Source organism: Nicotiana tabacum, chromosome 7 (genome assembly GCF_000715075.1).
Source record: "Nicotiana tabacum cultivar K326 chromosome 7, ASM71507v2, whole genome shotgun sequence".
Classification (NCBI taxonomy): Eukaryota; Viridiplantae; Streptophyta; class Magnoliopsida; order Solanales; family Solanaceae; genus Nicotiana; species Nicotiana tabacum.
The window spans coordinates 171,880,674-171,904,169 of record NC_134086.1 but is presented as its reverse complement, the minus strand read 5'-3'; the positions used below and the strand labels follow the sequence as shown (position 1 = coordinate 171,904,169).

The window sequence follows — 23,496 nt, the reverse complement described above, 5'->3', positions numbered from 1 at the left end:
TGACGAGGGTATATGTTTCAAAAAAAGGCAATGTGATTAAGTTAATGGTACTTCGGTAGCATTGCAGCACTTCTTGTCAGATCGGCTGCTGATATTCGAGTTTGCTTGGCGGCACAGAAGAATTTTTAAGTACCTCTCATGAGATGATTGAGTACTAGAGGTGTGATATATGTGCAAGCGGCGGAATTTGGGATCAGATATGGCAGTTCGTGTGCTTCATGGACTTAGAGACTAGAAGTTCTCATATACAGGTTAGCTCGTGGTCGTGGACGGCAAAGATGTGGGTAAGTTAGGCAGATGATAGTGTGTGCTATAATTCAGTCATTGTGAACCTTCAGAAGATTATTTATCTGTTGTGTGTGACTAGAGTTGATGTGTGGTTCATTGGTAGACCTATATGGATGTGTGTTTTGCATCGAGATGGCTTTGTTGACTTCGAGTTGCCATTGGTAAGGGATGTGTTGATTCGGTTGTTATTGAGCTATTAGTAATTAGAGGAATCTATGAGTTACCTTTCCATGTTGTGAGCCCTTAGAATTTGTTGATTATAGGCACATGTGGTGCGGTATTAGTGGGGTTTCTCAGTGGAATTTGAGCGGGAAGAGTACTGGGTATTGCTCGGTGGATGGCGTATCGGTTATGTCCTTTTTGAGTTGTGTGGTGCTATGTAATTGCTTCGCGGTGGTTATGATGATTGCCTTGGCTTTAGAGACATATTGTGCACGGTTGTCGATTTTGAGCATAGTGACGTAAGGTGTCTCATGTGGACCAGTGTTTGGGTGAGGTCGCGCATTGGAGCGAAGCTATGTGGAAGTATGATCCTGCGGGGTAGATTCGTGTGTTCTGTTTCTACAATATGTGTCGGGTTCTCAGCGTTGCGTTGTGGTTGTACTAGTGAGCTTGCGGTACAACGCTTTCATTTGAGTCATTTTCATGATTTGAGTAAGTTCGGATTGTGGCTTATTGATGCACGGATGGCACAAGTCATGGCTTTAGTCTGTATTGATGTGTCAATGTCACCAGAGTAGTTGTGTTGGATTAAATGAGATCGACGGGATCTTTAATGACTACAAACAGATTTGATTTCAGCATGTTTGGAAGGATAACATTGAGGTTCAGCGCAGAAATTTGCTATGGTCTTTGCCAAATGACGAGTGGCTTCATGAATGGTTGATCTGAGGAAATGGTTACGACTTACTGCGTGTTTCATTATCATTGACAGTATACAAAAGTGTTGGAATGAGACTTTAGTTGATAAGAGGTTTCCTATCGATGTTCAGTTATTGTGTGCAGCTGTTGTGATTAGAAGTTATCACTGCAAGCATTTGAGTTGTGTGGTATATCATGTAATCGCACCGAGGTTGCGAGTACGGGTTATTATAGCTTGTTCGGGCTTAGTCAGGGTATATATGTGAGATTTTGATCTTGTGGATGATTTCGGTGATGGAAATGTGGTTCTAAGGTTTATAGGCTAAGATGGATTGTGAAATTTCAGTCAAATTGTGTTATCAGACCTATATTAGATAGGGTGACATGGTATCACCCCCGGGTATATGCATGGTAAGGTTATTCAGTGATTGGTTAGCTTTTAGAACAACTCTGGGCACATTCGCGGACGAACGTATGTTTAAGTGGGGGAGGATGTAACGACCCGACCGGTCGTTTTGAGCTTTTGCACTTGGCTCGCCAGTTCTCGGGCATGACTTACCCCGTGTGATGCATTATGACTTATGTAAATCATTGGTTTTGGTTTTCAGGGTAATCGGAATGAATTTGGAAGAAAATAGTTCTCAGTTAAAGCTTGAAATTTGAAAGGTTTGACCAAGATTTGACTTATTTGTATATGATCGATTTGGGAACTGTGTCGGCTAGCCTTGTTCTCACGAGAGGCGCCATCGTACCGGTTTGGGGTCGTGACAATCCCCTCACCTAAGTCCCCTCATGCCTTCAAAATAGTCATGATTTTCCCCATTAACTCTGATAGAAAACTGGATAGTAGTAACACAAGTCATCACCAAACTAGTGAAAGAGTCTGGAAAACCAAAACCTTTTAGAACTTACTCTATGAAATCCCAATTGATCATATCATATGACTTCCTAAGGCCAATTTTTATTAGACATCTAGGAGATGTCTTCCTATTCTAATGTCTCAGTAAGTCATGGCCTATTAAGACATTATCAAATCAATAATCTACCTTCAACAAAAGCTGCCTGGTTTTTAGCTATTAGTATTGATACTGCTTTCTTGAGCCTCATGCACAACATCTTGGAGATGCATTTGTATATAACATTGCAGCATGATATTGGTCGGACTTAACTTGCATACTCTGGAACTGGAACTTTAGGAATTAGAGATATTACTGTTGAGTTGATTTGTCTTAACAATATGTCATTCTCCATGAATTCCAAAATAGTTGCAGTAACATCTTTGCCAATTATACTCCAAGCTTCTCGACAGAAACCACTGCCATAACCATCTGGCCCTGGACTTTTGTTCACATCTATACTGAACATAGCCTGTTTCACCTCCTTGGCTGTGAAAGGTTGGATCGATTCCACCTGTTGTATAGTAGTTAGTATGGTTCCATTCTTCAGGAAGCTCTGGAAAGCATTTGCTCTTCTTCTTTCTTTCCTAGCTAGCATTGATTCATAATAGTCTACAAGAACATTTGCTATGCTTGCACTATCTGTTACTACTTCCCCAGTTTGATCCTTGATCTATGTGATGACTTGTTGCAGCCTTTTGTGTTTGATTACTGAGTAGAAATACCTAGTGTTGTCATCTCCTAGCTTGATCCAGCTTGCCTTGCTTCTTTATAATAGAAACATTTTTGCTAGATAAGAAGATTTCCTGAATTTCTGGTTAAGGCTGTATTGTGGGCCGGGTCCGGACCTAAATGGGCTAAACGGGCCGAGCCAAACGGTCCCGGACTCTGGCGGGCCGGTCTCTGGCGGTCCCGGGCCAAACGATCCCGGGCTTAGCGGTCCTGGAGGGTGGAACCGGCCCACTACGGCCATATGGTCTCGGGCCCATGAGCCTAAATGGTCTAAACGTGCCTAAGTATTCCGGGCTATTTTTTTGATTTTTTTTATTTAAAGCAATTTCTTGTAAATTATATATATATATATAGACGTATATATATATATATATATATATTAAGATGAACTCGGTATCAAAGTTGCAAATTAAAGTTTACATTTAATACTTCAAATTAAAGTTCAATGCCTTCAACATAATACTTCAAATTGATCTAACAAACTAAAACATTAAGCATAATACGTTTAATAATTTTAAAATAACACAAATTGTCTCAAATCAACTTAAAATCTTAAATACGAATGTTTGGAGAACGCGCAAGACAACTCTTTATATGCCGCCTTAAACAGCCTGTGACCTCCTTTGGACGACGAGTGTAGACTCGACCACAGTTCTTGCACTTTATTATGTAAACTTCTTCAATTTCTTCTACCACATTAAAGTGTTCCAAAATAAATGGGTGCAATCTAGAATCACCGGGCATGATTTAACTTGAATTAAGAATTTGAGTTTGAGAAATGAGAGATGAGTGAAGACTTGAAGACTTGAATACTTCAATTTGAGTTTGAGAAATGAGAGAGATTGATGATTTTGTGAGTAAAAATGACAGAATGAGGGGGTATTTATAGTTGAGAATAGGGAAAAAGTGTAGTTATAAAAAGTTTGGGGTTAAAATAAAGTTTTGGGGCCAAATGGCTATTTTTTAAAAAGCCAAACGGCTAAAATGGCAGGCCAATGGCTAGTTTTTAAACTTCTAACCGTTGGCCTTTTTTTATAAATTTTTTTTTAAAAATAGTTGTTGGGCTCGTTTGGCTCGTTTGGCCCGTTAGGCCCGGTTGAACCGTCCCAGGCCCGCCTGCCGGTCTCGGAATAAACAGTCCCGGGCTCGCGGTCTATTTTGGGAGGACCGATCCACACTGGGCTTTTAGGACCGTTAAGGACCGGCCCGTTTGAACCACCCCGTTTGGCCCGTTTGCTAGCAGTCCCGGGGCGGTTCCGGGCTGGGCCCGGCCCACAATACAGCCTTATTTCTGGTACATGGCTTTCCCCTGTTCTTGTAAAATTTTATTTGAGGGATCTGCATGCAATCTACTCTAGGATTGGCTTAAAGCTGCCTTATCATCCTCAGCCTCTGTTAAGAATTAAGATACTTCTAAAGTATTGCTGATTGAGCTTCTTAAGAGCCTTTTTAGTAGTTTTAGTTTCTTAACTATTTAGAACATATTGCACCCTGATATTTGTAGTTGTCACCCCTATGTTACAATCTTTTTAAACTGAGGATATAATGCCTAAACATTGCATAATTTAAAGGCTATATTCCCCTTCAATGCACCAGTATCCTTTTTATTTTAAGTGGCAATGATCACTGATTCCCTCCACTAGAATAGCAACCTGAACCACTGGCATGTTATCCAACCACTCTCTATTGACAAATGCCCAATCAATTTTAGAGAACACTCTATTATCTTCATATTTTTCATTCCATGTGTACCTACATCCTCCACATGGTAACTCTATGAGTTCACAAGCATCAATAAAATCTTGGAAATCCACCACTTCTCCCATAGTAACTGGAAGTCCTCCTATGCAGTCATCAGTTTGCAGAACTGAGTTAAATTCCCCAGTAACCAACCATGGCTACTTAATTCCTCCACTTCTACTTTCTAAATTTTGCCACAAACTCCTTTTATCTCCCTTAGTATTAAAAGCATATACAACTGTCATATAAAACTCCTTCTGGAGAACAACATCTATAACTAAACATGTTTTGCTTTGGGCAATTCCACTTATGTTCCTGACTTGATAATAATCAGGCCTTCATGCAATAACCACTCGACCATTATAACGGTGCTATAAGTTTGTAATGTATTTCCATCCTCCTAGCACATTATTTATTACTTTCTCTATATTTTCAGCCTTAACCTTAGTCTCTAGCAAGCTTTTCATTCCAATATTTTTATTAGTACAAAGGATTTTTATTTCCTTTTGTTTGTTAGGAGCATTTAAACCCCTAGTATTCCAGTTTAGTATGCTATCCATCCCCTCTTGGAGATATGACAGTGCTTCCTCCATTTGATACTTGACTGCTCTGTGGTTGTCTGTTTGTACTGGTCTCTCTTAGAACACTGAAAGTGTTGTGCTCTGCTGATAATTACTTGTGTTTGCTCCTTAGATGACTTCCTTATATTATGGGGAGTTATCCATCCTTCCTTTCCTCCTATTATTTTTGTTGTCTTCTTCTCCTCTTCTGGCTTTGTGTTCTCAACTCTTGATGCTATTACAACTTGATTACTATTTCCCTACTCTTTGTTTGTGTCAGTAGCTTTTACTAATGGAACAACAATCTGCTGATTTTGGGGGGTTGGTTGGTTCTTCCTCTGAATGATCATAGTACTGGCTTCCAGTCATACTGGATTCTTTGTTCAATAAGTGCACCTTTTTCATTCCTGAAATGTACCTTCTCTGGTAAGGGAGAGTCCATCTACCTCTATAAGGAGTCTAGCAAAATTGAGCCCAATCTTGTTTTCTCTATTCCTGTCAACCACAAGAGGCTTACCTCTCATGCTTCCAATCTTGCTAAGCCCTTTAGGACTCCAATACTTGAAATCCAAACCAAGTAGTTTCACCCAAATGGGAACAGTATAGAGTTCTTCCCTAGTAAATTTCGTATCCTTATACCATTCCTTGACAATGAAAAGTTTATTGTCAAAGTGATAGATCCCTCCCCACAACGCCTCATTTTTGCCAACTACAGGGTCAAGCCTCACAAAAACTATCCCATTTTTTAGTATTAAGACCTTGTTGATGCCATGTTTCCCCATTGTCTTTGTATGTAGCTGTTAAGCACATTGAAAGGGGGATATGCTCCTAACATATAACAGACAATAGTATTTTGCCAGAAATCAATCTCAGATGTCATATCTTCCAATTTAATTTTACAAATTGTTGTTTCTCCATGCTTACTTGGATTCACATACTCCAATTTGAAACTAGCATTCGCAACTTTGGTGATGTCAAAATTTTCCCAAATCGATTGCTTAACCCTAATTTTTGTTTCTTCTTCAACCTCCTCCGCCCAGATTTCCTACTAGTGGTGTTTCGCAGTCTCACAGAGTGTTGTACCTGTGTTCCTTCCTCCCATTCTTGCACATCAGTTTTCAATTTTTTTCCACTTTTTGCACTGTTTCATTTTCCCACGCCATTACTGTTCCATTGAAAATTGCTTCAATTGTTGTATCAATTTCCAATTGTGATGGTAATTCAATTCTGCATGGTATTTCACCTCGATTCTCATCCTTTTCCTTACCTCGAATTTGCTCAATTTCAACTTCATTGACCACTATTTTTAGGTTTCGATTGTTGCCATGAATCTCCATTATTTCATGATTTACTTGATTTTCTCGCTTCTTCGTTTGAGTTGTGACTTGTTTACCAGATTCCCTTGCTTCGATCAACTTCTGAGTAGGAATCCGAGTCCTCTTCCCCATGGATGCATACGTTTATGTTAACATGCGGCGAGAGAAAAACAGAGTTCCTTTTTTCCCTATTTTCTTTTCCCATTTTTATATACTTTGTTTCACATGTTTATTTGATGCCGGTGGACTAATACGTGCTCTGATTATAACTTCTAAATAACTGCGAGTAAAATTCACTTTCCCTCTTAATCTTTAAGTGTTGTAAAACTGTACCCCTCCACCTTTTGAATGGGAGCGATAACCCCCTTATACAATATTTTCTTGTGAGACTAAAAATTTTAATACAAAGAAAAGAGTATTATTGTTCTTTTTCTTTGTTCTCTTAAAGATTTCTTTTGATATAAAAAAGTCATAGAAAACACCCCGAGCAAAATTCCAAAAGCATAATAGTCACCTCGGTCGCCGTCCCTTTCTTTTACCCATTTAAATGGCTTCTTAAATGGTTTACGTGCTCAGGGAAGTGATTTTGGTCAAAGAAATTTTGGTCAAATTAAAGTTTTTTATCAACCTACTTAGCACCTGCCTTTGTTATATTGATAAGCTTTAGCCAATCTCAAAGGTTCAATAATAAACAATAAATGAGAACAATCTAATACTTGGAATATGCAGATCCAGAACACATTTTTAGAGTTAAAATGACATATAGTAGTATCTATTGATCGATTACTTTTACTTTCACAGTGAAACATGCAAATTGACAAACAATAAGATAATACATATACATATACATTAAAACTTCCAAAGAAGGTGATGAGCATGCTTTTGGGAATTTTGCTCTGGTATTAAAAGAAATTTTTAAGAGAGAAAAAAAAAAAGATACTAAGTAATACTTTTTTTGTGTTAAAATTCTAAGTTGCACCCGAAAATATTACCTAAGAGGGTTATTGTTCTCATTCAAAAGTAAAGGAAGTATTGTTTCCCCGTATTTAAAGGTCAAGGGGGTAAAGTGGATTTTACTCACGGGCGGCCCGTCCATAAAACAAGTAAAGCAACTGCTTTAGGTACCATATTTATGGAGAGCCCATTTTTTGTCACACCTAATAGGCTATGTATAAGTTTAAAAAAAGATTCTGTGAAATGAAAATGTTTGATTTCTTTCTTTAACAAGTATAGAGAAGAAGGATTTGCAACTGCTATGATTTCTGCCAAGAAAATTGCACTTGAAATAAATATCGAATCCAAATTTCGTAAGAAAACGTATGATATATAGGAAGTAACAATTTCATGAAAATGTTGATAATAAAATCTCAAAATCTTTCGAAGAGACCTTTGGAGTTGATTACTTTATACATAGTAGACCGAACTATTTTTTTCACTTTAAAAAAGATTTGAACAATTCGAAGACATATAAAAATTAAGTTCACTAGATGATGAAAATTTGAAAAAATATTGCTTTAATCTTGAATTATCTTTAAAGCATAATAATCAATTCGATATTGATGGTTTAGATTTATTTTCGGAATAAAGAATATTTAAAAAATAGTACAATTAGAAGATAACTGTTTGATTGATACACTCGGTCAAAAAAAAAATTGATTCTTTTTCCAATGCCTATATTACTTATGGAATAGTGTTAGTAACTCTTGTTTCTGTCATTTCAGCGGAAAGAAATTTTCAAAATTAAAATTGATAAAATCTCACCTAAGATCAACAATGTCTCAATAAAGATTAAATGGATTAGATACATTGTCAATTAAGAAAGACTTATTAGGGGTTATTGATTTTAAGAAAATTATTAATACCTTCGTATTTAAGAAACGCTAGAAAAATAGACTTTAAATAAACAAATAATTTTTTTTAAAAAAGAAAGAAGTTAAGGCCCCTTATAAAGTTTGACTTTATGCCACAAAACTTGTCGGGCGCCCCCGATTTTACTGCTAAAAACTAACGATCTATTAGTCACATTATATCGTCATGTAATATAAAATTACCTATTTAAAAGAGACTAGTCGCATATTCATGAACGAATTAACTTCTTCAAATTTTTATTTATTTTTGGCCAACAACTTATTATTCACTTATGGACGAAAATTGAAGTTGTCTTTCACTTCACTGTTGTTCTGAATTTTTAAAATCAAATTCTCTCTCAAAGTAGTTGATAATTGATGCTTGAAAATAGTAAATTTCTTTTTCATTGTCTGAATTTTTCAAAACAAGAATACGAGAAGTGGATAAAAAGCCAATCTCGATTGGATATACAAGCTGGCATGACTCACAAAATAGTTGTCTAAAATCTTATCCGAAGCTCCTTCCAATAATGTATCTGTAATTATTGCATTGCAAATCATATAACAAAGGCTTCTACATTATTGAGATGACTTTGTAGACTTGATTGCCATGACCTTTCCCCATTGTGCTTTGAGTCCACTTTGCTTTTTTGGCACTGCAAATAGTTTTAGAGAAAGAATTAACTTTCCTCATATATAGCTAATAAAAATGTTGTAAAAACGGAATTTGTCACTTCTTCTTCTTCTTCTTTTTTTCCCATCGCTTTTAGTTTTTTCTTCTGCGGAATGACCCTAATAAAAGGATGACCTCATGGTGTTTGTATGTAGTGGAAGAAAAAATTTCATTCAAAAACTGTCTAAACGAGATTTTGGTAACTTGAAAAGAAATTTCAATTTTTTGTTTAAAAAAATGATCGTATTTCATAAATAAATAAAAATTTTAATTTTTTTATAAAAAAAAGTTGTCAAAAGCCAAATGGAAGCTTAAAATCTTGCGAAAATATTCTCAAAAAACGTGTTTGTTTAAGATTTCTCAAGAAGTATTTCCAAAAAGAATTTCAAAGAGGGCTGTTTTTGAAGTGGTTTAAAAATATTTTCCAAAGGTTACTTTCGGCACAAATATTTGGTTACCAGAATTTTTTCTTATTATAGACGAATGCTTAAATGACCCACATCTCCTCAATTATATCGCACATATGCGTTTGTCGATTTCTCACTTTCTCCCATTATATCAACGAATTCTCTATAATAATTTGTAAACTTTATCAGCTAATTGTTCTTGAATATCACCTTCATCACTAGTGATTTCTTAATTGTGAAATGTATCTAAATCTTGAGTAGTAAGAAAAGTGGAAACTACATTTCCACTATTGAATTTCATATGCAAATGAACTTCCGGATAGTAAGAAGTTATTGCTCCTTTTTGTGATTCGAACTCATAATCTTAGGGTTGTAGGTGGGAGGTGCTGACCAAGGGTCATCACTTGTGTTACAATAAAATTTTACGTTCCGAGGCCTTAAAAACCACCCTTAGCACTACCTCAATTTGCATGCGCAGTCCGGACGCGTAGCTAGAAAGCTTAAATGTGAAAATCTGTGAAAAATGATAAGTTTTAACTGTAAAATGAATAAATTTGACTTCAATCAACGTTTTAGGTAAATGAACCCAAGGAAAATATGGGACTTGAGCATATGCCCGGAATCGGATTCCGAAGTCCCAAACCCGAGAAATGAATTTTTTAAAGAAAATTGTTTTATGAAATTGTTTTAAAAAATTTGAAATGGAATTTATTTAGAACATGGTGGTATCGGGCTCGTATTCTGGTTCCGGCACCCGGTACATGTCTTATATATGATTTAAGACATTTCTGTGAAATTTGGTAAAAAACGGATGTCATATGACGTGATTCAGACTTAAATCGCAAAGTTGATGTTTGAAGAAGTTTTGAGAAAATTTCATTGATCTAGAGATTTAATTTGATGTTCATGATGTTATTTTGATGATTTGATTACACGAATAAATCCGTGGGATGTTTTTGAGGTTTTGTGTGCGCTTGGTTTGGAACCCCGAGAGCTCAGGTGAGTTTCGGGTAGGTTCCTAGATGTCTTAGGCCTAAAAACACAGTTGTGGCAGGTTCAGAGAAGTTGCAGGTCTCTGAACCCGCCAGTGCGGTCCGCACAAAAACGTGTGCGACCGCGGAAGGGGGCCAGTGCGGTCCGCAGTGGAGGCCTGTACGGCCGCAGTCCATTTCGTGTGGTCCGCACAGGGCACTGGACCGCAGTACCCTCAAGAAAGCCTGTGCGGCCGCAGTCCATTTTGTGCGGTCCGCACAGGGGGTCTGAGAGAGGTATAAATAGACGAGATTTTCAGTCATTTTGCATTTTTCAAAACCCCAAAAATATAAGAGGCAATTTTTCAAACAACCTTTCTTCTCCAAATCAATTGTAAGTCATTTTTTTTTTCTAGTTTTCTTCAATCATTAACATCTTTTAACATGATTTCAACTTCAAATCAATGATTTTCATGGGGGAAATTGAGTGTTTTGGGTAGAACTTAGGTTTTTCAAAATTGGGGATTTGGACTTCGATTTGAGGTCCGATTTCAAAATAAATTACATATTTGAGCTCGTGGGGAATGGGTAATCGGGTTTTGGTTCGAACCTCGGGTTTTGACCACGTGGACCCGGGGCGATTTTGACTTTTTGGGTAAAACTTTGAAAAACTCATTTTCATGCATTCAAATTGATTCATTTAGCATTTATTAATGTAATTAAGTAACTTGTGGCTAGATACGAGCGAATTGGCGGAGGAATCAAGGGGTAAAGCTATAATTGAAACCTAAGTTGTGTTCGAGGCATCGAAGTAAGTATTTGGTCTAACCTTAGCTTGAGGGATTAGGAGTTGTGTCTTATTTGCTACATGTTAATTGTGGAGTACGACGTATAGGCATGGTGACGAGTATCTATACGTTGGTGTCAAACATGCCCGTGAGTCTTGTATTATAATTGTTATGACTCTGTTGTGGTTTATTGCGCTTCATATATTATTATCACCATTGTTCCCTTGCAGGGATGTTTGTTTGATATTAATGATCCCTTGCCGGAATATTTGTTTTGATAGTATTGTTCCATTGCCGGGATGTTTGTTTGATATTATTGTTCCCTTACCTGGATGTTGTTGAAATATCATTGTTCCCTTGCCGGAAAGTTGTTATATTGCTCTTGTACCCTTGTGATTATTGTTGGCTTGTAAATGGGAGCGGATGGTACGCCTACCACGAGATATAATGAAATGGGAGCGGGTGGTACGCCTACCACAAGATATAATAAAATGGGAGCGGATGGTACGCCTACCACGAGATATAATGAAATGGGAGCGGGTGGTACGCCTACCAAGAGATAAATGAAATGGGATCGAGTGGCACGCCTGACACGAGATACAGGAAATGGGATCGGGTTGCACGTCTGCAACAAGACGTGAAAAAAACGTGAAATCTGCCTTTGTTTTCCTTATTCTTGTTAGTGGTTGGATTTTGATTCCTTTATATTTCTCTTGATATTTTGTTTGACATGCTATTCCCCGAAGCATGTTTCCCCCTTCATCCTTACTTGTTTATTCCTTCTTTATTTTTCGTTGTATATTATATAACTGCACAGGTTTATCTGGAGTCTGGTCCTAGCCTCGTCACTACCTCGCCGGGGTTAGGCCAGACACTTACCAGCACATGGGGTCGGTTGTGCTGATGCTACACTCTGCACTTATGTGCAGATACCGGAGCAGCGTTTGAGCAGCAACATTAGCTTGAGAGCCAGCCTTCAGTCCACCGAGATTCCGAGGTAGTCCTGCAGGCGTTCGCAGGCCCAGCGTCTCTTCTATCAGTTATTTTTTTCTGTTATCATTGTATCCGAGACAGACAGCGTTCCTTCTTTCAAATGGTTGTATGTAGTAATCATATATAGTCCGTGAATATTGTGACACCAGTTTCTAAGTAGAGGCATATGTTGATTTCTGTATTATTTTGGCTTATTTTCTTTAAGTCTTCCGCTTAATCTCATATTCCGCTATTATTTACATGTTTATCACCTGTTAATGCAAGTTGTTAAAAGGATTAAAACAAAGGAGTAAAGAATTTTCTAAATTTCATGGCTTGCTTAGCTTCTATGAGTAGGCGCCATCACGACTCCCGAGGGTGGGAAATCTGGGTCGTGACAAGTTGGTATCAGAGCTCTAGGTTACATAGGTCTCACAATTCACGGACAAGCTCAGTAGAGTCTGAGGGATCGGTACGGATACATTTGTATTTATCCCCTAGAGGCTACAGAGTTAGGAAAACTTCACATTTGTTCTTTCCTGTCGTGCGATTTTGTTTCTCAATGCTAATTGAATTTCCACTCTGTTCTTTCGCAGATGGCGAGAACACGCGCTTCCTCATCTACCGCTCAACAGCCCGAACCCCCAGCAACAGCTCCCACGAGGGGTAGAGGGCGAGGCCGAGGCCGTGCTAGAGGCCGAGGTAGGGGCAGAGTTCAGCCCCGAGCAGCAGCAGTAGTAACGGAGCCTCAGGTTGCTTTTGATGAGGAGGTTCCGGCCCCAGCAGTTCCGGTGGGCCCAGCTTAGGTCCTAGAGGGGTTTATTGCTACCTATTTCTTCAAGATGCTCTGGTCCGATTAGTGGGTCTCATGGAGAGTGTCACCCGGGCAGGCTTGCTTCCTATAACACCAGTCGTCTCTCATGCTGGAGGAGGAGCCCAGACTCCTGCTACTCTCACTCTGGAGCAGGTAGCTCCCTAGATTCAGACTCCAGTGGTTCAGCCAGTTGGAGTAGTTCGGCTGGGTGAGGTAGCTCAGACCGGCGATGGAGCAGCTATGTCTGCCGATGCTTTGTGGAGGCTGGATAGGTTCACCAAGCTCTTCACTTCTACTTTCAATGGTGTATCTACTGAGGATCCCCGGGATTATCTAGACAACTGCCACGAGGTTCTAAGGAACATGGGTATTGTTGAGACCAATGGGGTCGATTTTGCTACATTTCACTTGTCTGGATCCGCCAAGACTTGGTGGAGAGATTATTGCTTGGCTAGGCTAGCCGGATCACCATCTTTGACTTGGGAGAAGTTTATAGTGTTGTTTCTAGAGAAGTTTCTCCCCATTACTCAGAGAGAGGCCTAGTGGAGGCAGTTTGAGCGTCTCCAGCAGGGTCCCATGACGGTTACCTAGTATGAGACCAGATTTATCGACTTGGCTCGCCTTGCCCTTGTCATCCTTCCTACCGAGAGAGAGAGAGAGTGAGGAGGTTTATTGATGGTCTTATTCAGCCGATTCGTCTTTAGATGGCTAGGGAGGCTGAGAGTGAGATTACTTTTCAGGAGGCGGCCAATATGGCCAGGAGAGTGGAGATGGTTCTGTCGCAGGGAGGTGGTCATGGGTCGGATAAGAGGCCTCGTCATTCAGGTAGATTCAGTGGTGCCTCGTCTAGAGGCAGAGATTCATATGGTAGAGGCCATCCCCCTAGGCCTTTTCAGTCAGCACTTCAGGTTTCTCATGGTGCTTCAGGTAGCCGTGGTCCTCAGATGCATTATTCTGATCAGCAGTCCTATAGTGCACCACCAGCACCCATCGGTGCACCACCGCTTCAGAGTTCCCAGATCGTCAGTCCCAGCAGTCGAGGGCTTGCTTCACTTGTGGCGACACGAGGCACATTGCTAGGTATTGACCTCGAGCAGCGAGCAGCATCAGGGTTCCCGTGCCATGGTTCAGGCACCAGTTGTTCCACATCCCGCCCAGCCAGCTAGAGGAGGGGGTAGAAGTGTTATAGGTGGAGGTAGAGGATCTAGAGGTGGAGCTTAGGCCGCCAGAGGTGGAGGCCAGCCAGCTACATGTCGTGCTAGAGAGGTAGTCCAGGGTAGTGGGGCCTAGCCCTGATGTTATGCTCTTCCAGCCAGGCTCAAGGCTGAGGCTTCAGATGCGGTGATCACAGGTACTGTTCTGGTTTGTGATAGAGATGCTTCAGTATTATTTGACCCAGGGTCTACATACTCGTATGTTTCATCTTATTTTGCACCGTATCTAGTCATGCCTAGTGATTCATTGAGTGTTCTTGTTTATGTGTCTACATCGGTGGGTGATTTTATTGTGGTTGATCGAGTCCATCGTTCTTGTATCGTGTTGATTGGGGATCTTGAGACTCGTGTAGATTTGTTGCTTCTAGACATGGTTGACTTTGATGTTATATTGGGGATGGACTGGTTATCACCTTACCATGCTATCTTGGACTATCATGCCAAGACTGTGACCTTAGCTTTGCCGGGTATGCCTTGTTTAGAGTGGAGAGGGACTCTTGGTCATTCTACCCGTAGTGTTATCTCTTATGTGAAGGCTCGACGCATGGTCGAGAAGGGGTGTTTGGCCTATTTGGCATATGTACGTGATTCTAGTGCTAAGGTTCCTTCTATTCATTCTGTACCCGTTGTTCGTGAGTTTCCTGATGTTTTCCCTTTAGATCTGCCAGGTATACCACCCGATAGGGATATTGATTTCTGCATTGATTTGGCTCCGGGCACTCAACCCATTTCTATCCCGCCGTATCGCATGGCCCCGCCAGAGTTGAAAGAGTTAAAGGAGCAGTTGCAAGACTTGCTTGAGAAGGTTTCATTAGGATGAGTGTTTTGCCTTGAGGTGCGCCGGTGTTGTTTGTTAAGAAGAAGGACGGATCGATGAGAATGTGTATTGATTACCGGCAGTTGAACAAGGTTACAATCAAGAATAAGTATCCATTGTCGAGGATTGATGATTTGTTTGATCAGCTTCAGGGTGCCAAGGTATTTTCAAAGATTGACTTGAGATCTGGCTACCATCAGTTGAGGATTAGGGCATCCGATATCCCTAAGACAACTTTCCGCACTCGGTACGGGCATTATGAGTTCTTGGTTATGTTATTCGGGTTGACAAATTCCCCAGCAGCTTTTATGGATTTGATGAACTGAGTGTTCAAGCCTTATTTAGATTCGCTCGTGATAGTCTTCATTGATGATATTTTGATATATTCCCACAGCCGGGAGGAGCACAAGCAGCATCTCAGAGTGGTTCTTCAGACTTTGAGGGATAGTCATCTATATGCTAAGTTCTCGAAGTGTGAGTTCTGGTTGAGTTCAGTTGCATTCCTAAGTCATGTTGTATCAGCAGAGGTATTCAGGTGGATCTGAAGAAGATTGAGGCAGTCAAGAACTGGCCTAGACCAGCATCAGCTACAGAGATTCGGAGTTTCTTAGGATTGGTAGGCTACTCTCGTCGGTTCGTAGAGGGGTTTTCATCCATTGCAGCCCCGATGACCAGGTTGACCCAAAAGGGTGCCCAGTTCAGATGGTCGGACGAGTGTGAGGCGAGCTTTCAGAAGCTCAAGACAGCTTTAACTACGACACCGGTGTTGGTTTTTCCCACAGGTTCAGGACCTTATACAGTTTATTGTGATACATCACGTACTGGACTTGGGGCAGTATTGATGCAGGAGGGAAGGGTCATTGCCTATGCTTCGGGGCAGTTGAAGATTCATGAGAAGAACTATCCGGTTCATGATTTCGAGTTGGCAGCCATTGTTCACGCATTGAAGATTTGGAGGCATTATCTGTATGGCATGGCATGTGAGGTGTTAACGGATCACAAGAGTCTTCAGTATTTGTTCAAGCAAAAGGAGTTGAATTTGAGGCAGATGAGGTGGTTGGAATTGTTGAAGCATTATGATATCACTATCTTATATCACCCGGGAAATGCCAATGTGGTGGCCGATGCCTTGAGTAGGAAGTCAACCAGTATGGGCAGTCTTGCTTATATTCCGGTCGATGAGAGGCCGCTTGCTTTGGATGTTCAGGCCTTGTCCAATCAGTTTGTGAGGTTGGATATTTCTGAGCTTAGTCGGGTATTAGCTTGCACGGTCGCTCGTTCTTCTTTATTAGAGCGTATCCGTGATCTGCAGTATGGTGATCCCCATTTATGTGTCCTTAGAGACACGGTACAGCACAGAGGTGCCGAACATGTTACCTTAGATGATGATGAAGTTTTGAGATTGCAGGGTCGAGTGTGTGCGCCAAATGTGGATGGGCTTTGGGAGTTGATTTTAGAGGAGGACCATAGCTCCCGGTACTCTATTCATCTGGGCGCCGCGAAGATGTATCAGGATTTGCGGCAGTATTATTGGTAGCATAGAATGAAAAAGGATATCATGGCATATGTGGCTCGGTGTATGAATTGTCAGCAGGTTAAGTATGAGCATCAGAGGTCTGGTAGATTGTTTCAGAGGATTGAGCTTCCCGAGTAGAAGTGGGAGCGGATCACTATGGATTTCGTTGTTGGACTCCTGCAGACTCGGAGGAAGTTCGATGTGGTATGGGTAATTATTGATAGACTGATCAAGTCAGCGCATTTTATTCCTGTGGCAGTCTCCTATTTATCCGAGAGGCTAGATGAGATCTATATCCGGGAGATTGTTCGTCTTCATGGTGTGCCTGTATCTATCATTTCGGACCGAGGTACGCAGCTTACCTCGCGTTTCTGGAGAGCATTTCAGAGAGAGTTGGGCACCCAGGTTGAGTTGAGTACAACATTTTATCCTCAAATGTACGGGCAGTCCGAGCGGACTATTCAGGTTTTGGAGGATATGCTCCGAGCGTGTGTCATTGACTTTGTGGGTTCGTGGGATGAGTTCTTGCCTTTAGAAGAGTTTGCCTACAACAACAGCTACCAGTCGAGTATCTAGATGGCTCCTTATGAGGCTTTATATGGTAGGCGGTGTCGGTCTTCGGTCGAATGGTTTGAGCCGGGAGAGGCTCGGTTGATGAGTACAGATCTGGTTCAGGATGCCTTGGACAAGGTCAGGATCATTCAGGATAGGCTTCGTACAGCTTAGGCCAGGCAAAAGAGTTATGCCGACCGTAAGGTTTGAGATTTGGCTTTCATGGTCGGTGAGCGGGTATTACTCCGAGTGTCGCCTGTGAAGGGCGTGATGAGATTTGGGAAGAAGGGCAAGCTTAGCCCTAGATTCATTGGCCCGTTTGAGATTCTTGATCGAGTGGGAGAGGTGGCTTATAGACTTGCTTTACCGCCGAGCTTATCAGCCGTGCATCCAGTGTTTCATATGTCTATGCTTCGGAAGTATCACGGCAATCCATCCCACGTGTTAGATTTCAGCACTGTCCAGTTGGACAAGAACTTATTTTATGAGGAGGAGCCGGTGGCTATTCTAGACCGGCAGGTTCGTCAGTTGAGATCGAAGAGTTTTCCTTCTATTCGTGTTCAGTGGAGAGGTTAGCCTCCTGAGGCATCGACCTGGGAGTCCGAGTGCGATATGTGAAGCCGATATCCCCATCTTTTCCCCGACTCAGGCACTTCCTTCTTCTGTCCGTTCGAGGACGAACAGTTGTTTTAGAGGTGGAGAATGTGATGACCCAAAAGGTCATCACTTGTGTTGCAATGAAATTCTACGTTCTAAGGCCTTAAAAACCTCCTTCAGCACCACCTAAATTTGTGTGCGCAGTCCGAGCGCGTAGCCGGAAAGCTTAAATGTGAAAATCTATGAAAAATGACAAGTTTTGACTGTAAAATGAATAAATTTGACTTCGGTCAACATTTGGGTAAACGTACCCGAACCCATGATTTGACGAACCTGGAGGGTCCGTAGGAAAATATGGGACTTGGGTGTATGCCCGGAATCGGATTCCGAGGTCCCAAGCCCGAGAAATGAATTTTTTAAAGAAAATTATTTTCTGAAATTGTTTAAAGAAATTTGAAATGGAATTTGGTTAGAACATGGTGGTATCGGGCCCGTATTCTGGTTTCGGCGCCCGGTACAGGTCTTATATATGATTTAAGATATTTCTGTGGAATTTGATAAAAAAAAACGGATGTCATATGACGTGATTCAGACTTAAATCGCAAAGTTGGTGTTTAAAGAAGTTTTGAGAAAATTTCATTGATCTCGAGATTTAATTTGATGTTCATGATGTTATTTTGATGATTTGATTACACGATAAGTCCGTAGGATGTTTTTGAGGTTTTGTGTGCGCTTGGTTTGGAACCCCGAGGGCTCGGGTGATTTTCGGGTAGGTTCCGGGATGTCTTAGGCCTAAAAACACAGTTGTGGCAGGTTCAGAGAAGTTGCAGGTCTCTGAACCCGCCAGTGCGGTCCGCACAAAAATGTGTGCGACCGCGGAAGGGGTCCAGTGCGGTCCGCGGTCGACTTTGTACGGTGCGCGGTGGAGGACTGTGCGGTCCGCACAGGGCACTGGACCGCAGTACCCTCAGGAAGGCTTGTGCGGCCGCAGTCCATTTTTTGCGGTCAGCACAGGGGGTCTGAGAGGGGTATAAATAGACGAAATTTTCAATCATTTTGTATTTTTCAAAACCCCAAAAACATAAGAGGCAATTTTTCAAACAACCTTTCTTCTCCAAATCAATTGTAAGTCATTTTTTTTTCTAGTTTTCTTCAATCATTAACATCTTTTAACATGATTTCAACCTCAAATCAATGATTTCATGGGGAAAATTGGGTGTTCTGGGTAGAACCTAGATTTTTCAAAAATTGGGGATTTGGACCATGATTTGAGGTCCGATTTCAAAACAAATTAATATTTGAGCTCGTGGGGGAATGGGTAATCGAGTTTTGGTTCGAATCTCGGGTTTTGACCACGTGGTTCCGGGGGCGATTTTGACTTTTTGGGTAAAACTTTGGAAAACTCATTTTCATGCATTCAAATTGATTCATTTAGCGTTTATTGATGTAATTAAGTAACTTGTGGCTAGATACGAGCGAATTGGCGGAGGAATCAAGAGGTAAAGCTATAATTGAAACTTGAGTTGTGTTCGAGGCATCGAGGTAAGTGTTTGGTCTAACCTTAGCTTGAGGGATTAGGAGTTGTGTCTTATTTGCTACATGTTAATTGTGGAGTACGACGTATAGACATGGTGACGAATATCTATACGTTGGTGTCAAGCATGCCCGTGAGTCTTGTATTATAATTGTTATGACTCTGTTGTGGTTTATTGCGCTTCATATGTTATTATCACCATTGTTCCCTTGCCGGATGTTTGTTTGATATTAATGATCCCTTACCGGGATGTTTGTTTTGATAGTATTGTTCCCTTGCCGGGATGTTTGTTTGATATTATTGTTCTCTCCGGGATGTTGTTGAAATATCATTGTTCCCTTGCTGGGAAGTTGTTATATTGCTCTTGTACCCTTGTCGGGATTCCTTGTGATTATTGTTGGCTTGAAAATGGGAGCGGGTGGTACGCCTACCACAAGATATAATGAAATGGGAGTGGGTGGTACGCTTACCACGAGATATAATAAAATGGGAGCGGGTGGTACGCCTACCACGAGATATAATGAAATGGGAGCGGGTGGTACGCCTACCACGAGATATAATGAAATGGGAGCGGGTGGTACGCCTACCACGAGATATAATGAAATGGGAGCGGGTGGCACGCCGTCCACGAGATACAGGAAATGGAATCGGGTTGCACGTCTGCAACAAGACGTGAAAAGAAAGTGAAATCTGCCTTTGTTTTCCTTATTCGTGTTGGTGGTTGGATTTTGATCCCTTTATAGTTCTCTTGATATTTTGTTTGACCTGCTATTCTCCGGAGCATGTTTCCCCCCTCCCATCCTTACTTGTTTATTCCTGCTTTACTTTCCGCTGTATATCATATAACTGCACAGGTTTATCTGGAGTCTGGTCCTAGCCTCGTCACTACCTCGTCGGGGTTAGGCGAGACACTTACCAGCATATGGGATCGGTTGTGCTGATGCTACACTCTGCTCTTATGTGCAGATATCGGAGCAGCATTGGGTCAGCAGTAGTAGCTTGGGAGCCAGCCTTCAATCTACCGAGATTCCGAGGTAGTCCTGCAAGCGTTCACAGGCCCAACGTCTCTTCTATCAGTTATTTTGTTCTGTTATCATTATATCCGAGACAGACAGTGTTCCTTCTTTCAAATGGTTGTATGTAGTAATCATATATAGTCCGTGAATGTTGTGGCACCAGTTTCTGGGTAGAGACATGTTGATTTTCGTATTATTTTGGTTTATTTTCTTTAAATCTTCCGCTTAATCTCATATTCCGCTATTATTTACATGGTTATCACCTGTTAATGCAAGTTGTTAAAAGGATTAAAACAAAGGAGTAAAGAATTTTCTAAATTTCATGACTTGACTAGCTTCTACGAGTAGGCGCCATCACAACTCCCGACGATGGGAAATCCGGATCGTGACACCGACCCCTCTTGTCTAAGTGGGCACTTTAGTTATGAGCCTAGCAAAAGAAATTACGTAGCAGAGTATATTGGACACACATTGTTTATGAATGATTTTTCGGAGGAATATATAACATCCATCTGCTAATATTTTCCAAAAAAATTATACAACCAGAAATGGCCAGAAACTGAATTATTTGGGATGATGAATAAAACACAGACTAAATGATATAACCTTCTTACATAAGATACATATACAAGAACATTTATACATACTAGTATAAAAAAATCTAAGAGATTATATACTATACTTGGGTATTAATTAATACATCCAAAATCATGGTTTTAACAAGGAGCAAAACGGTCCATGAGCAAGAAAACAGTTGCTTCACACATTGTGTTGTCATTCTTTGTCTCTGCCATTGAAGAAGAAGAAGAAGAATTCTGGCTATTTTTGCTTTCTTCAATTTTATCCCCTGATTTTTTCTTCTTCTGGGACTTCAACAAGAAAAGGCTTCTGGCTCTAACTTTTTCACTTAGCTTTGTAATCTCACACACACAAGCATCAACTACTGTTGCCATTTTCTTTTTTTGGGCAAAGTTTCTCTCTTTTTCTTTTTCTCTTTGCTTATGTAAGTAATCTTGAAAATATATAAAGTTCAGATATGAAATTGAAAAGTGTAAAGGGTCTATTTATATAATATGAAATCAGAAGCTTTGGTGGGGTAGAGAATCCGGGGTGGGGGGTAGAGTGGTCCTAGTGGAATTGAATGGTTTTTTTAAAAAAAAAATATCTATAGGTAGATGCCACCAGAAACACGGAATTGTTATATTTTAGTAGGATATTCCCCTAAGTATATAGTATTACTAGTATTAAGTTTGGCTTTTAATTTTATACCTTATTTTGAGAGTATATGCATAATTTTATGAATATTCAAAATTACTAGTTAACTAAGGAACTTATACCTTATTACAAATTACAATTTCTTATTTTAAGAGTATTTGAGTAATATTATTATATTATCATAAAAGCAAAAGGAGAAATGAAGAGAATTGCAAAGAATTGAAATGATAAACATGGAAGAAATTGAGAAATTATAAAGAAGCTGACTAATTTGTTAGTTTCTTAGCTTAGGACCACAAATGAATTCAAAAGTTTTTTGTTTCCATTTTCAATTGCGTAGAAAGTTGTAAATATTGACAAAACAATGTTCCATTTCTACAGACGGTGCTACTTGTAATGCCTTCAACCACGTGAATGGTGGGATTTTTTTAACTTTGTTTTTATTCATTTTTTTAATTTGATCTAATTTTTGAATTCTGAAAAATAATTAGAAAACGAATAGAATCTGTGATTATACTGGGAATTTTCCAACCAATTGGCCAATGCTACGCGTATTAGGTTACATCAATATAACGGGTGAAAGTCATTTTCATATTTTATTTCACATGTTAATTTAATGTAGGTGAACTAGTGCGTGCTCTGAGCAATAAACGATTGATTTGGAACTTGGTTAAATAACTTTAAGGATGATAGCAATATTATATTTTACAAAAATCAATGAATATTTTTTTTTTAAAAAAAAAACCTTCCCCTTTGACTCTATTTTGATCCCTTTTGTTGGAGTTATTACTGTTTTGATGATTCGAACCCACAATCTGACCATCTGAGCAACCCAAAAATCACGATTCTATTATTAATATATTTAAAAGCAACTCACCAACCTATTCGCTTAAAGGATGAAAATTGAAATTGTCTTTCAATATTGTTATTATTACATTTTAAAATCAATTTTTTTCCCGATTCTATTGGTGATAATTGATGCTTGAAAATAGTAAATTTCAAGCCAATCTTGATTGGACATGTATGCTGGCATGACTCATAAATAATTGTACTAAGATCTTATCCGAATTGCTCATTCAATAATGTAAATGAAATTATTGCATTCCAAGTCATATATAACTAGGCTTCTAGACTATTGAGCTGACTTTGTACTAAATAGACTTGATTGCTATGACCTTTCTCTATTATCTATTTGCCAAACATTTAACTACTTTGAAGATAACGATGAACCAAGTTGTGACAATAAAAAGAAACTTCCATTATTTTATAATAAAAATAGCTCACATTTGAATTGTACCATTATTACGAGAAAAATATTTAAATAGACTGCTATATTGATTTAGATGAGAAGTACTTAAGATAGCAATTCAAAATGTGAAAACAATATAAAAGTATTTTTTTGTTTAAAACACAATATAGAGTAAATATCTATTCAATAGTTCATACTAATACTTTAAATTGTTGGAAGGACAAATTTTCTTCATAAGGAGAATATTTTAGCGGAGTTTTTAAAGGAAAAGTTATCCTATCGGAGTATTTGTTAATTAGACGGCAGAATTGGATGCGTCTAATAATCACAGGCAAGCTTTGCAATATTCTACATATAATTCACGTATCTACAATCAGACATGACGGGGGTGTAGCTCATATGGTAGAGCGCTCGCTTCGCATGCGAGAGGCACGGGGTTCGATTCCCCGCACCTCCATTTCTTTTACCGTTTTAAGACAGAAAACGGTAATTTCCTAGTCCATTTTGGCAAACGATCGAAAGATTCAAAATTTTCTCATTTCTGTCACTAGGTAATTTTCTCTTAACACTAAATAGATATATCTACAATAATGTTATTCAAGAAACCAAAATAAGACCTATACTTTCACCATTTTTGTTTCTTTAAGCAAACTCATAAATATCTACGAGCCCCGACATATATATTTTCGTCTTTATTTTCCTTCAACTCTCTCTCTCTCTGAGAACTTTTTTAACCTCACACCTCAAGAAAAGAGAAAATTATATTCACTAGATTCTATACATATTTTGTTTCTTTTATTCAAATCTTTATGGTATTACAAGTCATTGTTTTATATATATGGTTGTCTGTGATGGAAAGACAGAGACTGAAAAGGGGTTTCTTTTTCTCTTTTGTGTTTTTAGAATTTCAAAGCTGCCGCA

General features: G+C 39.6%; 1 non-coding gene across 1 annotated transcript; it reads left to right on the top strand.

Moving 5' to 3' along the window:
- Window positions 1-22,959: 22,959 nt before the first annotated feature.
- TRNAA-CGC (transfer RNA alanine (anticodon CGC)) lies at window positions 22,960-23,032 on the top strand. Its single transcript has one exon. It is a non-coding gene; the product is annotated as a tRNA-Ala (tRNA).
- Window positions 23,033-23,496: the final 464 nt, after the last annotated feature.